Genomic DNA, 15,087 nt, shown 5'->3' on the forward strand with positions numbered 1-15,087 from the left:
ACGGTAATATTTGTCACTTCTGATTCTGAAATATGAAGAATAAAACATGAATCTCTGGCACCCTCTGGTGTTTAAGTACTATATAGCTTCCCTTATTCATCCCAGGTGTATTGACAAACCAAATAGAAAATATAATTCCCTTAGTCGAAAAAGTAATGAAAAAAAATTTTTAGTTAAACAAGTAGTTTTGAAAAAATAGGCAAATAACACTCTATGTTATTAAACCTCATCCAGTTAAGTCAAGACAAGATCTAATGGCATACACTATTACCTCCTCTTACTTAACAAGGGTCAACATCAAGGGTCTATTTTAAGGTTCATTTTAACAACTGAAGTGACATTGATATTAAGTATCCAAAAAAACCCAAACTTAGGGAGATCACTTTTAAACTAAAATAAGAAGGACCAGGACAAATGAAAACTGGAGGACAGAGAGTCCAGGGAATATTACATCTAAAAACTGTACAGTGACAACATGAGTATGTATGTGTCTGAAGAATAAAAAGAAAGTGAACAAGGAGGCTGGGTCCCTTACACCATGGAATGTTATACCTGCAATGATTCAGTTTTCCTGAATGTGAGAGAATCTTCTGTCCTGCATATGCCACTGTTTTTTGGGTTTTTTGTTTGCTTGTTTGTTTTTTAGTATATCTATTATCTATAATCTTACTGAATTCTAACAAATGTAACTATGGTTCAAGATGGTTCACATCATAAAAAAGTCAATTCTCCCCCAAATTAACCTAATCATATTAACCTCAAGACAAAATTTTCATAGAACTGCTCTGCTCATTCTAAAATTCAAGTTTAGTAGAAAAATAACAAAGGTAAAGTGGAGATACCTTTGATAAAAAAGGAATAAAGAGGATTTGCTCTGTCAGATACAAAAATAAATAATGAAGGTATCATAATTGAAAGTACAAAAATATTAACACAGAAATAAAAACAGCACTAAAATTCTAGAAATGTACCCTTGTATAAACAATAATTTACTATAAGATAAATAACATCTCAAATCAGAAAAGTAAGGATAATGAATTCTTCATAACTATTGTTGAGACCAGCATTTCCAACTGGGAAAAAGCTAATTTCTGCTACAGTCATTTACAAAAATAAAATAAAGAATGTTGAAGATGTAAAGGTGTAGGTACATATGTAGATGTGTGTGTATATATATCTTGGAAGAAAACATGGAAGCACATTGTTATGGACTCAGGATGAAGAAGGATTTTTTAGAATACAATGAAATTCAAAAGCTGTAAAGCATGAGAGTGATAAATCTAATACTGTGATTTAAAGTCTTCTAAAACAAAAAGACTCTAAAAACAAAGTTACCAGTTAAAAGATTGGGAGAAAGATATTTATAACATACAAAACAAAGAATTTCTCTCCTATATAAGTCTAGAAAGCAATAAGCATTCAACAGATAAATGAGCAAAAGTAATATGTTAGAAATTTCCCAGAAAAAATACTAATGGTGACATTTTTGCTTCAGGCAGTAAATGGACTAGATTTACTGAGGAGAAATTACACGACATTCTAACTAGACCAGCATTAAGACATTTTCATTCCAGTGTTGGGTGCACAGAAGTTGTCAAAAAAGTTGTCAGTAAAAATAAGCAATAACCACACTCTAAAGGTAGAGCTGCCTTAGTGGCAAATGCCTGTGGCTGGCACTAGTTCCTGGACCTCTGTTAATGTGGAGAAATTGTATCTGAGACTGCTGGGTTAAGTCGGGTTCCCTAGAACAGGTACTAAAGTGGTCCCAAATCAACAATCATCCCTGGTTACCATGAGAAAGTCACAAATCCACTGTGGAGTAAAGCCAGCTCAATTTAAGTCCTTAGGTTTAATCTGATCTACCCATCGAATGAGGTTTTAAATTCAGAAATTATATATTTTTTAATTATTTTTACTTATTTTTTTGAGAGAGCACATGTGCACAAAGTGGGGGGCGGGGGCAGAAGGAGAGGGAAAGAAAGAATCCCAAGCAGCCTCCATGCCCAGCATGAAGCCCAACGCAGGGCTTCATCTCAAGACCCTGAGATCAAAATCAAGAGTCAGATGCTCAACTGACTGAGCCACCCAGGCATCCCTACATTTTTCACTTCTAATTGTCCTTTTCCAAATCATTGTATTCATTTTTTAACAGAAAACCTCCACTCATTTTTGTGATTCCACATTTTATTTCTAACCAATTTATAATAATTTTTAACATTGAATATTTGATCATCCAATGTTTGAAGTCACTGGGGTTTCAAATGGGCTGCTGTTTCATTGTAGTTTAACTTTCAGGGTGACTTTTCCTTATATGTTTCACTTTTGAAAGTGAACACATACATGGATACCAGAAAACCATGGAATGATATTTTTAAAGTGCTGAAAGCAAAAAAAAAAAAAAAAAAAAGGTCAACCCATAATTCTACCACTCTTGACATCATTGTCTATATAAAGTAATCTAAAAATTACCAGAAATTAAGAGCCTAACAAGCCAATTAGCATAGGATTAAAGAAAAAAAACAATGTACATTTCTATACAGTAGTAACAGAAAAGGCAATCACCAAAAATATTTATAATAGCAAAAAAAAAAAAGGTACCTAGTAATAAATCCAACAGCTAGATACAACAAATTGTGAACAACCTGTATAGATAAAATTGTATCACTTTATTGAAAGATGTTAAAAAAAGGCATGCATAAATGAAGATATAAATATTTATAGATAGAAGGCTCAAAATTATAAAGAAATCAGCTTAAAGACAATGGACTCAATGTCATGCCAATTCAAATTCCAGCAGACATTTTTGGTGGAATTTAAACTAATACTTAAATTTATATGGAACAGCAAAATCCCAGGAATAGCCAAGAACAGTAGAAGGGTGGGTTATGAAAGTGAAATAGAGGGGCGCCTGGGTGGCTCAGTTGGTTAAGCGACTGCCTTCAGCTCAGGTCATGATCCTGGAGTCCCGGGATCGAGTCCCGCATCAGGCTCCCTGCTCAGCAGGGAGTCTGATTCTCCTTCTGACCCTCCCCTGTCTCATGCTCTCTCTCTCTATCTCAATTCTCTCTCTCAAATAAATAAATAAATAAATAATCTTTAAAAAAAGAAAAAGAAAGTGAAATACAGAGAAATAAAGTATACTGGTAAAGGAGATGCTTTAATGGATTTAAAATTTATTCTGAAGCTACAGTAAATTGACAATCATGCTACTGGAAATAAACAAATTAACCAGTAATATAAAATAGGGACGAAAAGATAAACTAAAAATAATGGATGGCCTAGAAAAGACCCTAAATATGATGTAGGAGATGCTACAGATCACTGAGGAAAGACAGAGTCTTCATTAAATCTGCTGAAACAAATGATTATGCATATGGGAAGGAGTGAATTCGGATCCCTATCCTACATCATAAGAAAAAACAAAACCAAAATTAAACCGTGTTGACCAAGATTTAAATATAAAAAGTGAAATTTCAAAACTTTTAGAACACTATAAAGGAGACTATCTTTATGATACCAAGGAGGATAAGACAGCACAAACAATTCATTGAAGAAATTGCTAAATCCAACTACTTTTTTTTTTAAATACAACTACTTTAAAATGAAGAACTTCTGTTCATCAAAATATACCGTAAAGTATACTAAAAACACTAACTTCAATAAATATTGGCAATACAGAAAAGTATAAATAATTACACTAGGACTTCTGCTTAGTTGTAGACTATCACTTAGACAATTGTTCTGATTAAGAAAAACTAACAAAGCCAGAACATTTTTAAATTTTATTTTTTATTTTTTTTAAAGATTTTATTTATTTATTTGACAGAGAGAGAGAGAGCACAAGTAGACAGAGTGGCAGGCAGAGGGAGAGGGAGAAGCAGGCTCCCCACTGAGCAGGGAGCTTGACACAGGGCTCGATCCCAGGACCCTGGGATCATGACCTGAGCCGAAGGCAGACACTTAACAACTGAGCCACCCAGGTGCCCCAGAACACTTTTTTAAAGTTTGCTTGAGGGCAGACAAGGGTCCAGGAAACCAGGTCTTGAGGAGCCACAGTCCCAAGAGAAGAGAACCTCACCATTGGAAACCCAATTTTTTCCATGTTGTTTTTCCTTTGGGCATGTGCAAATTCTTGATGTAGAAGAAGACACTAAGAAGCCATGGAGAGGGGACGCCTGGGTGGCTCAGTCGGTTAAGGGTCTGTCTTTGGCTCAGTTTATGATCCCAGGGTCCTGGGATCGAGTCCCATGTTGGGTTCCTTGCTCAGCAGGGAGCCTGCTTCTCCTTCTGCCTGCCACTCCTCCTACTTGTGTGCTCACTCTCTCCCTGGCAAATAAATAAATAAAATCTTAAAAAAGAAAAAAAGAAGAAGAAGAAGACATGGAGAGGGCAGCTACTAAGAAACAGAAAAGCCAAGAGAGCATTAGGCAATCTCATGATGATGAGAGACAGAAAGTTAGAGTTCAAGGTTTCTGAGGCTGCCAATATTCAGGGTGTAGGCCATGACCCTATAAAAGAACTGAGGCACAAAGAAGCAGACTTGACATTATGTGATGATTTTTCATTCAAAGCACCGAACACTGAAGCTCTGCAAAAGAAAAGTCAAAGAAGCCAAGCAAAAAGCTTATGAAGAGCACTCTTGAGAAGGATTCTGGGAGATGGCAGAAGAGCATAAGGAATCTGTCTGGTGTGACTATTTTGGAACTTTTGAATCTTCTGAAGGCTTCCAACTTTCAGGGGAAGGCTTGTAAGATAAACTGGGTTTTGGGTCAATTTCAGCTGTTAGTTTGGCAAGGGCTACCCATCCCCCAGACTTCAGCCCTGGGGCAAACAGCCATGCACATGTATTAGAGCAGTCTGCACACAGCTTGTGGCAACTAGGGTGTGTGTGTGTGGGGGGGGGAACGGGGGGGAAACTGTCCTCCAAATATCAGGAATATATGCTCAGATCACTGATTGTTGCTTCTGATTTCAGAGGTGCAGACTATGAGGTGGGTAGGCATTGTTGCTAATACTACTTCCTCTGTTGCAGGGCCCTCACCCTCTAGCCAAAGTGACTTCTAAGGCATATAAAGGGTGAGTCCCATTTCCCCCCTTCCCCTCATTTTCCTCTTTTAGAAGCCAGATATGAAAGATTAGGACATTCAAAGGCAACTGCATTTATAAGGGAAAAGAGAAAGTCACCAGACATGCCCAGGGAAAGTCAAAAGCTAAAAACAACCTAAGATCTAAAGTTCATACCTCAGGTTGATCCTACAACAAAAACAACACACACAAAAAAACAAAAGACAGCAAGCCCTAGGGAATGGGAATAATCTAATTTCCAGAGATGCCGCATTATTAGATTCAAATGTCCAATTTTCAACAGAAAATCATGAGACATACAAAGAAATATGAAAGTATGACCAATTAACAGGAAAAAAACCAACACAGAAACTATCCCTGTAAAAAAAGACCCAGGGATGGATGTACTAGGCAAAGACTTTAAAACAACTGTTCTAAAAATATTCAAAAAACAAAAGGAAGATATGAGGAGAGTCAAGAAAATGATGTATGAACAAAATGGAAATAACAATAAAGAGAAACCTAAGGGGCACCTGGGTTGCTCAGTTGGCTAAGCATCGACGTCAGCTCAGGTCATGATCTTAGGGTCCTGGGATGGAGCCCCACGTCAGGCTCCCTGCTCAGCAGGGAGTCTGCTTCTACCTTTCCCTCTGCCCCTCCCCCATTCATGCTCTCTCTCTCTCTCTCTCTCTCTCTAATAAATAAAATCTTAAAAAAAAAAAGAAAGAAAAGAGAAAAACGAAAAAGAAACCGAAAAGAAATTAAGAAGCTGAAAAGTACAATAACTAAAATGAAAAAATCACAGAAAATTTCAAAGGCAGATTAGGGAAGGCAAAGAATCTGTGAACTTGAAGACAGAGAAAATGGAAATTACTGAGAATGAGGAGCAGACAGAAAAAAGATTGATAAAAACCTACAAGGACCTGTGGGAAACCATCAGATGGTCAAACACATATATTACGGGGTCTCAGAAGGTGAAGAAAGGGGCAGAGAATATTTAAAGAAATAATGGCTAAACACATCCCAAACTTGAGGAATAACATCAACATAAACATCCAAGAAGCTAAAAAAAACTCTAAGCAAGGTCATCTCAAAGAACCCACATTGAGACACATTATAATCAAACTTTCAAAAGACAAAGACAGAGAATCTTGAAAGCAGTGAGAGAAAAAGAACTCATCACACAGATGACAGTGTCTCCCTCACTATGATATTGGGAAAAGTGAATGTTATAGAACTTATCTTATTAGCACAGTACCTGGTACACTGTAAGTTTGAATAAATATTACTGAAATGATAATAACTACTAAGTTATTGCCTTTTAAATAAGCCTCTAAACTGACAGATCAAAAGAATATCTAAGACTGAAGATATCTTGATTTCTGAAGAATAACAGAGACACTCAGTTATTGACACTCCTAAGAGACAAGATGGAGTATGACCAGAATGATAACATAATTATATAAGAAACACAATGACAAGTACAAAGCAGACAATAAACAGTGGTTAAATGGATTAGCAACATGCTGAGAAAAAAAATCATTGAAGTGTTAGTTAATCCATTAGTATCACCCTAAAAGGCAGGCTAGAGTGTCAAGCTTTGTCTTTCTTTTTTTTTTTTTAAAGATTTATTTATTTATTTCAGAGAGAGAGAGAGAGAGAGAGAGAGAAAGTGTGTGCACACAGTGGGGGAGGGCAGACAGAGAGGGAGAGAGAGAGAATCTCAAGCAGACTCCCTGCCGAGCATGGAACCTAACTCGGGGCTCGATCATGACCTCAAGAGTTGGCCACTTAATGGACTGAGCCACCCAGGCACCCTATCTTTCACTCTTGAATAGATACTAATGTCATCCATGCAAACAAAACCTGTAATAAACTATCTAAATCTAACATACATATACAGAATATGCTATCTGAACAAAAGCATATATATTCTTCAAGTGCACATGGGACATTTTCTAGGATAGACCATATGTTAGGCCACAAATGAAATCTAAGTAGATTTAAAAAGATAACAGCTTCTCTGGTAACAACGGGATGAACTTCGAATCCACAATAGAAAATAAAACTGCCAAATTAAACAAATTTATGTAAACTAAATATACTCTTCAATAATCAATGGGTCAAAGAAGAAATCCAAAGGGAAATTAGGAAAGACTTACACAATGAAAATGAAAACACAACATACCAAACTTTATAGGAAGCAGCAAAGAAGTGCCAAGGAAATTTATAGCTATAAAAAACAAGAGGGGCGCCTGGATGGCTTAGTCAGTTAAGCACCTGCCTTTGGCTCAGGTCATGATCCCAGGGTCCTGGAAGTGAGCCCTGCTAAACAGGGAGTCTGCTTCTCCCTCTCCCTGTGCCTCCCCTCCCCCTGGCTCACGCGTACACACACACTCTCTCTCTCTCTCTCAAATTAAAAAAAAAACAAAAAACAAGAAAGTTATCAACAAACTAATTTTACAACTTCAGGAACTAGGAAACCCAAGGCAGCATAAGGAAGGAAAAATAAAAATTAGAGCAGAAATAAACAAAAGAGAATAGGAAAACAAAAAGGAAAATTAATCAACCCCAAAGTTGGTATTTGAAAAGATAGAAAAATGAACCTTCAGCTAGACTAATAATAAAAAGACTCAAATTAACTAAAATCTGAAATGAAAATAGAGACATCACTACTGATTCTGCAGAAATAAAAAGAATTATTAGAAAGTACTAAGAAAACTGTAGGCAAAAAAAAAAATAGAATAACCTAGATAAAATGGACAAATTCCTAGAAACACAAAACCTACCAAGTCTTAATCACAAAGAAAATCTAAACAGATCAACAACTACTAAGGAGACAGAATCAGTAATAAAAATATCTCCCAACAAATAAAAGCTCTGGCTTCACTGTGAATTATACCAAACATTAAAGGAGAACTAATATCAAATCCTCTTAAAACTTTTCCAAAAAACTGAAGAGAAGATACTTCCTAACCCATTCTATGAGGCCAGCATTACCGTGATACCAAAGCCAGACAAAAATACCATAAAAAGGAAACTACAGATTGCTGTGCCTGACTCGGTCGGTACAGCATGTGACTCTTATTTTGGGGTTGTGAGTTCAAGCCCCATATTGGGTGTAGAACTTACTTTAAAAAAAAAAGAGAGGCACTTGGGTGACACATTCAGTTAAGTGTCTAACTCTTGGTTTCGGCTCAAGTCATGATCTCAGGGTCATGAGCTCAAGCCCCGTGTTGGGCTCTGTGCTCAGCACAGACTCTCCTTAAAACTGTCTCTTCCTCTCCCTCTTCCCCTCACCTGCCCACACTCTGTCTCTCTCTCTCTAATAAATATTTTTTTAAATTTAAAAAATTTAAAAGAAAACTATAGACCAATATCCCTTATGAACAATGATGCAAAATTCCTCAACAAAGTACTACCAAACTGAACTGGACAACATATTAAAGGATCATACACCAAGGCTAAGTGGGGTTTATTCCTGGAGTACAAAGATGGTTCAATATACAAAATTGATCAATTTAATACAGATTAACAAAAAGGAGGGAAAAAAGCCACTGATCATATCGAGTGATGCTGACAAATAATTTTATAAAATCCAACACCTTTTCATGATAAAAACATTCAAAAAACCAGGAATGGAAGGAAAGTATCTCAACATAATAAAACAAGATATGAAAAACCCACAGTGAAAACCATATTCAATGATGAAAGACTGAAAACTTTTCCTCTAAGATCAAGAACAAGATAAAGATGTTAACTTTGGTCTCTTCTATTCAGCATGGTACTGGACATTTTAGCCAGAGCAATTATGCAAGAAAAAGAAATGAATCCAAAGGAAGAAGTAAAATTATCTCTATTCACAGATGATATGATCTCATGTGTTAGAAAACCCTAAAGATTCCACAAAAAGAATTAATAAATGCACTGAACAAAGCTGCAGGATACAAAGTCAATACAAAAAAATCAACTACATTTCTATATAATAACAATGGACAATTTGTGAAGGAAATAAGAAACTACATTTACAATAGCATCAACAAGAATAAAATACTTAGTAATAAATTTAACCAAGAAGCCAAAAGACTTGCACAATGAAAACTACAAAATGTTGTTGAAATTAAAGAAGACATAAATGAATAGAAACGCAGCCAATATTCATGGATTGGAAGGCTTAATATTACTAAGATGTCAATGTTACCCAGAGCAATCTACAGATGTAATGCAATCTCTATCAAAATCCCAGTGACATTTTTTGCAGAAATAGAAAAACCCAACTTAAAATTCATATGGAGGGGCGCCTGGGTGGCTCAGTTGTTAAGCATCGGCCTTCGGCTCAGGTCATGATCCTGGCGTCCTGGGATTGAGCCCCGCATTGGGCTCCCTGCTCCACAGGAAGCCTCCTTCTCCCTCTCCTACTCCCCCTTTCCTCTCTCTTGCTGTATCTCTCTCTGTCAAATAAATAAAATCTTTAAAAAAAGAAAAAAAAGATTTTAAAAAAAGATAAAAAATAAAATAAAATTCATATGGAATCTCAAGGGACCCTGAATAGCCAAACAATCTTGAAAAGGAACAAAGGTGGAAGACCCACTTCCTGATATCAAAATTTACTACAATGCTACAGTAATCAAGATAGTGTGGTACTAACATAAAGCCAGACATATAACCCAAATGAAATAGAACAGAGAAGACATAAATAAACCCTTACATATATGGTCATATGATTTTTAAGATCTTTTTTTAAAATTATTTTATTTATTTATTTATTTGAGAGAGAGAATGAGATAAAGAGAGTACATGGGGGGGGGAGGGTCAGAGGGAGAAGCAGACTCCCCCCTGCTCAGCAGGAAGCCCGATGCGGGACTCGATCCCGGGACTCCAGGATCATGACCTGAGCCGAAGGCAGTCGCTTAACCAACTGAGCCACCCAGGCACCTTACGGTCATATGATTTTTGACAAGGGGGCCAAGCCCTTTCAGTGGGGAAAGGATAGTGTTTTTTAGCAATAGTATAGTGCTGAAGAAACTGGATATACACATTAAAATGGATGATGTTGGACCTTTACCTAATTCCATGTACAAAACTTTAACTGAGGGGCACCTGGGTGGTTCAGTAGGTTAAGCGTCTGCCTTCGGCTCAGGTCATGATTCCAGGGTCCTGGGATCAAGCCCTGCATTGGGCTCCCTGCTCAGCGGGGAGCCTGCTTCTCCCTCTCCCACTCCCCCTGCTTGTGTTCCCTCTCTCGCTGTCTCTCCCTCTGTCAAATAAAATCTTAAAATTTTTTTTTAACTGAAAAAGGATCAATAACCAGAAAGGATAAAAAATATATGACCTAAAACTATAAAACTCTTAGAAGAAAACAGGACAAACACTGGATTTGGCAATAATTTCTTGGATATGACACCAAAGGCACAAGCAACAAAAGAATATTACACAAACTGGATTTCACAAAAATTTTTAAATTTTATGCTTCAAAAGACATTAACTTCAGAGTAAAAAGGCAATCCACAAAGGAGTATTTGCGAATCATACAGCCAATAAGGGAGAAATATACAGAATATAAAACTCAATAACAAAAAATTTGATTATAAAATAGGCAAAGTACTTGAATAGAAAATATCCAAAGACAATATACAAATGGCCAATAAGCACATGAAAAGATGCTCAACATCACTAATCATTAGGGAAATGCAAATCAAAACCACAAAGAAGTATCACTTTATATCTATTATGAACACTACTGTCAAAGAAAACAAAACCAGAAAATAACAAGTGTTGGCAAGAATGTGGAGAAATCTGAACTCCTGTGCACTGTTGATGGGAATGTAAAATGGTACAACTGCTGTGGAAAACAGCATGGCAGATCCTCAAAAAACTAAAAATAGATACCATATGATCCCGTAACTCGATTTCTGGATATATAACCAAAAGAATTGAAAAGAGACTTGAAGATATTTGTATGCCCATGTTCACAGCAGCATTATTCACAATAGTTAAAATGTGGAAGACACCTAAGTGTCCATTGACAGATGAGTGGATATAAAACAGAATATAACTCAGTCTTAAAAAGGAAGGAAATTCTGACTTATGCTACAACATGGATGAACCCCTGAGGACATTATTCTAAGCGGAATAAGCCAGCCACAAAAGGACAAATACTGTGCATTTCCACTTACATGAGACTGTTGTAGTCAAAATCACAGACAGAAAAGTGGAATGTTGGTTGCCAGGGGCTGGCGGGGGATGGGGGGGTGGAAAAATGAGGACTAATGGATTAAAAGGTATAGAGTTTCATTTTATAAGATGAAAAGAGTTCTGGAGATAGATGGTGGTGATGGTTGCATACCAACGTGAATGTACTTAATGCCAATTAAAAATGGTTAAGATGGTAAATTTTATGTGATGCATATTTTCCAAAAATTTTTTAAAAACGGGGGAAAAAGAATTAAGACAGTTTACAACAACAACAAAAGCCTGGTGAGTTTTAAGGACTCTTAAAGTACTGAGGAAATAAAAATTTTCAGAATCCAGCAAAGAGAAGCACCCTAACTCTTAGCTGAAACTCCTGAGGGGAGGGGCCAGGAGAACCAAAGGGATATGCTAACCTTGGAAAGATTACAACCTAGCTTTGAACCAGCTCAATTACTGACTATATTGAGGCAATTTGCTCCTCTACTGTCAACCAGAAAATTGGGTAAATTCTCTTTCTGGAGGTAACTAATCCAAAACTCCTATAATTATTTTTTAAACATATTTGACATTGACTCAAAAAAAATTACTAAGTAGACACCAAGAAATAGGATGAAAAAGCCAGGTAAAAGAAAGAGACTTACAGTTAACATGGATATTAGGAATATCAGGCATGGACTTTAGAAATAAGGATGATGATTAATTGTCAAGAACACAGGAGTTAAGATACTTCCACCAGCTCAGTCGGTTAAGACCCACTCTTGAGACTCTGGATTTTGGCTCACATCATCTCAGGGTTGTGAGATCGAGCCCTGCCTTGTCTTGGCTCTGTGCTGGGTGTGTAGCCTGTTAAAGATTCTCTCTCTTCCCTCTGCCCCAACCCGCCCCCGCCCCCAAAAAAGATACTTCCACCAGATAACAAAAATGTATTAAAAAAAGAAGTGGAGGTTATGATTTTTGGTAATGGCAGAATAACTTGATTAATAATTATAAAATCAACATACAATTTTTAAAAAGGCAACCATTTAAAAAAGACAAATCTGGGGCACCTGGGTAGCTCAGTCAGTTAAGCATCTGCTTTCTGCTCAGGTCATGATCCCAGGGTCCTGGGATCGAGCCCCGCATCAGGCTCCCTGCTTAGCAGGGAGCCTGCTTCTCCCTCTCTCTCTCTGCCCCTCCCCCTGCACACTCTCTCTAAAATAAATATTTTTTTAAATCATAAAAAAATAAAAAAGATAAATCTAGGGGCGCCTGGGTGGCTCAGTCGGTTAAACATCTGACTCTTGGTTTTGGCTCAGATCGTGATCTTGGGGTCCTGGGATCAAACCCCATGTTGGGCTCCCCACTCAGTGGAGAGCCCGCTTGAGAGTCTTTCCCTCTGCCCCTCCCTTCAAGCTTGCTCTCCCTCCCTCTCTTTCTTTAAAATAAATAAATAAATCTTTAAAAAAATAAAAAAGAAATCTAAACCACAATAACAGGAAATTGGTCAGTGGCTAGATGGAGTGTAACAAGGGGACTGGCTAGGAAGGAGCACCAGGAAGCTTTTGGGGTGTTGAAAATAGTCTATGTATCTTGACTGACACAGACTAAACACACTGTATTGGAAGACAATGATGACTGCCTAGATGTCCATCTTCTAATATTTCCTCCCAAAACAATACAGAACAAGGAAAACCACAACCTCAGCATAACTCAAAGACAAAGAATACCCAAACTTCAAAATAAGTATAAATGAAAAAAGGGCAACCAGTTCCCCACCCACCCACTCCTTGCCCCACCCACCCAATGTGCCCCCACATCATCTGACTCAAGGCCTGTGGTAAAAGCAGACTAGTAAAACTGCTGTAAAGAGGTCAGAGAACTGGTGGCAATGGCAGGCATAAGGATGAAATATTCTATTAGCAGGAAGACTAAGCGCATCCCAAATCAGAAAGTACTAAAAAGATGTCCTACTAGATCATAGTATGAGCTCTATTCAATTGAACCTCGTAGACTTAAATGTGTAAGCTTGGGGGTGGGGACCAAAATGGGGAAAGGAAAATTTTTTTTTTAAAGATTTTATTTATTTATTCATGAGAGACAGAGGGAGAGAGAGAGAGAGAGAGAGAAGCAGAGGGAGAAGCAGGCTCCCAAGGAGCAGGGAGCCCGATGCAGGACTCGATCCCAGGACCCTGGGATCATGACCTGAGCCGAAGGCAGACGCTTAACCATCTGAGCCACCCAGGCGCCCGGGGAAAGGAAAATTTATACAGTGCTGCAGACAAGAGAATCAAAGAGGTTTTTCATAGGCCAATAGATACAACCAAAACCCTATTAAGAAGCATTGAAGAAAGGTATAAAAACAACCAAGGGAATGAAAAGGAGATAAAGAAATTAAAAAAGATCAGAGGCAAAATAATGGAAAGTAAGGGAGATAAAAAGAATAAAATCCATACTCTTGCATTCCCTGAAGAGTAAAACATAAAACAATGGACCAGAACTAATATTTCAAACTATAATCCAAGAAAACTTCACAGACATTTCAAGAAATCAGAATCTACATATTAAAAGGGCCAACTGGTAACCTAGGAAAGTGAAGTAAGAATGGTCCATATTTCACAGTACATCCTAATATAAATATATTAGATTTTAAAGATAAATTCTCAAGGCCTTCAGACAAAAAGATCAAATAAATAAAAAACAACATAAATATTAAGGCAATAGTAGAGAAGCATTTTTAAAAATGCAATATGAAAAAAAAATGCAATACGAAATGTTAATTTCCTATCCTCCTATCCAGCCAGCGGTCCTTCAAGTATGGAGGACATTGAAATCAGTTTTTAACATACAAGAATTTAGCATATTCTATACCAAATGAGCCTTTCTTGAGTAGATGAACTTCATCCAACCAAGAGATAACTATGAAAAATTCAGAGAAAGGACTGAACATGATCATTTTAATATAAAAGTAGACCTACAACTAAAATGCAGGTGGAGATGAGAAAGAAAGACTAATGCACAAATGTTTTTATACTGTGACAAAGAAATAATGCAACTAGAACTGGGAGAAGGTTGAGGAAGAAGAAAGTAGAATACCCACACATTGATATTTATATAGGTAATGGCAGAAATTAAAGAATATCAATACAAGAAGGACAAACCTAAAACTGTGATACTTCTGAACAAAGTATAAGAGATAATCTTTGTAAGCTAGAGTTGCACAAACATTTCTTGGATAAAACATGAAAAGCATAATTTACAAGGAAAAACAACGAACTTAACTTCAGCAAAATTAAATGTTTGCTCTGTGAAAGACACTGGTGAGAGAATGATAGAACACTCTACAAAGAAATTATTCCCAAATCACTACCATGGCAAAAGACTTGGATCATGAATACATAAAAAATGCTAAAAACTCAACCATAAGAAAACAAATAACTCAGTAAGAAAAACTGGTCAAAGGATTTGAACACACACTTCATCAAAAAAGGTATATGGATAGCAAATAAATACAAGAACAGATGCTCAACATCTTTAGTCATCAGGGAAATGAAAATTAAAACCACAAAATAACCACAATATACTTTTTAGAATGGTAAAAATCAAAAGAACTGACAATACAAAAAGCTGACAAAATTGAAGAGCAAATGAACTCATCATTGCTGGTAGAAATGCAGAATGGTACAGTTCCTTTGGTAAACAGTTTGTTAGTTTCTTAAATAGTTAAACAAACGCTTCCCTAGTGATCCAGGAATCATATTCTGGAAACGAAAACCTATGTTCACATAAAAATCTGGATGTAAATGTTTACAGCAGCTTTACATATTATCGTCAAAAACCAGAAACGACCCAATG

The 15,087-nt window shown here is 36.8% G+C and overlaps 1 protein-coding gene across 2 annotated transcripts in view; it reads right to left on the reverse strand.

The window, feature by feature from the left end:
• The window catches only part of TAF4B (TATA-box binding protein associated factor 4b), a 124,187-nt gene that overhangs the window by 72,196 nt on the left and 36,904 nt on the right, over positions 1–15,087 (reverse strand). The window lies entirely within an intron of this gene.

The sequence above is a fragment of the Eumetopias jubatus genome, unplaced genomic scaffold (assembly GCF_037043125.1).
Source record: "Eumetopias jubatus isolate StellerSeaLion01/CBP00866 unplaced genomic scaffold, mEumJub1_p1.0 scaffold_16, whole genome shotgun sequence".
NCBI classification, from domain to species: Eukaryota; Metazoa; Chordata; class Mammalia; order Carnivora; family Otariidae; genus Eumetopias; species Eumetopias jubatus.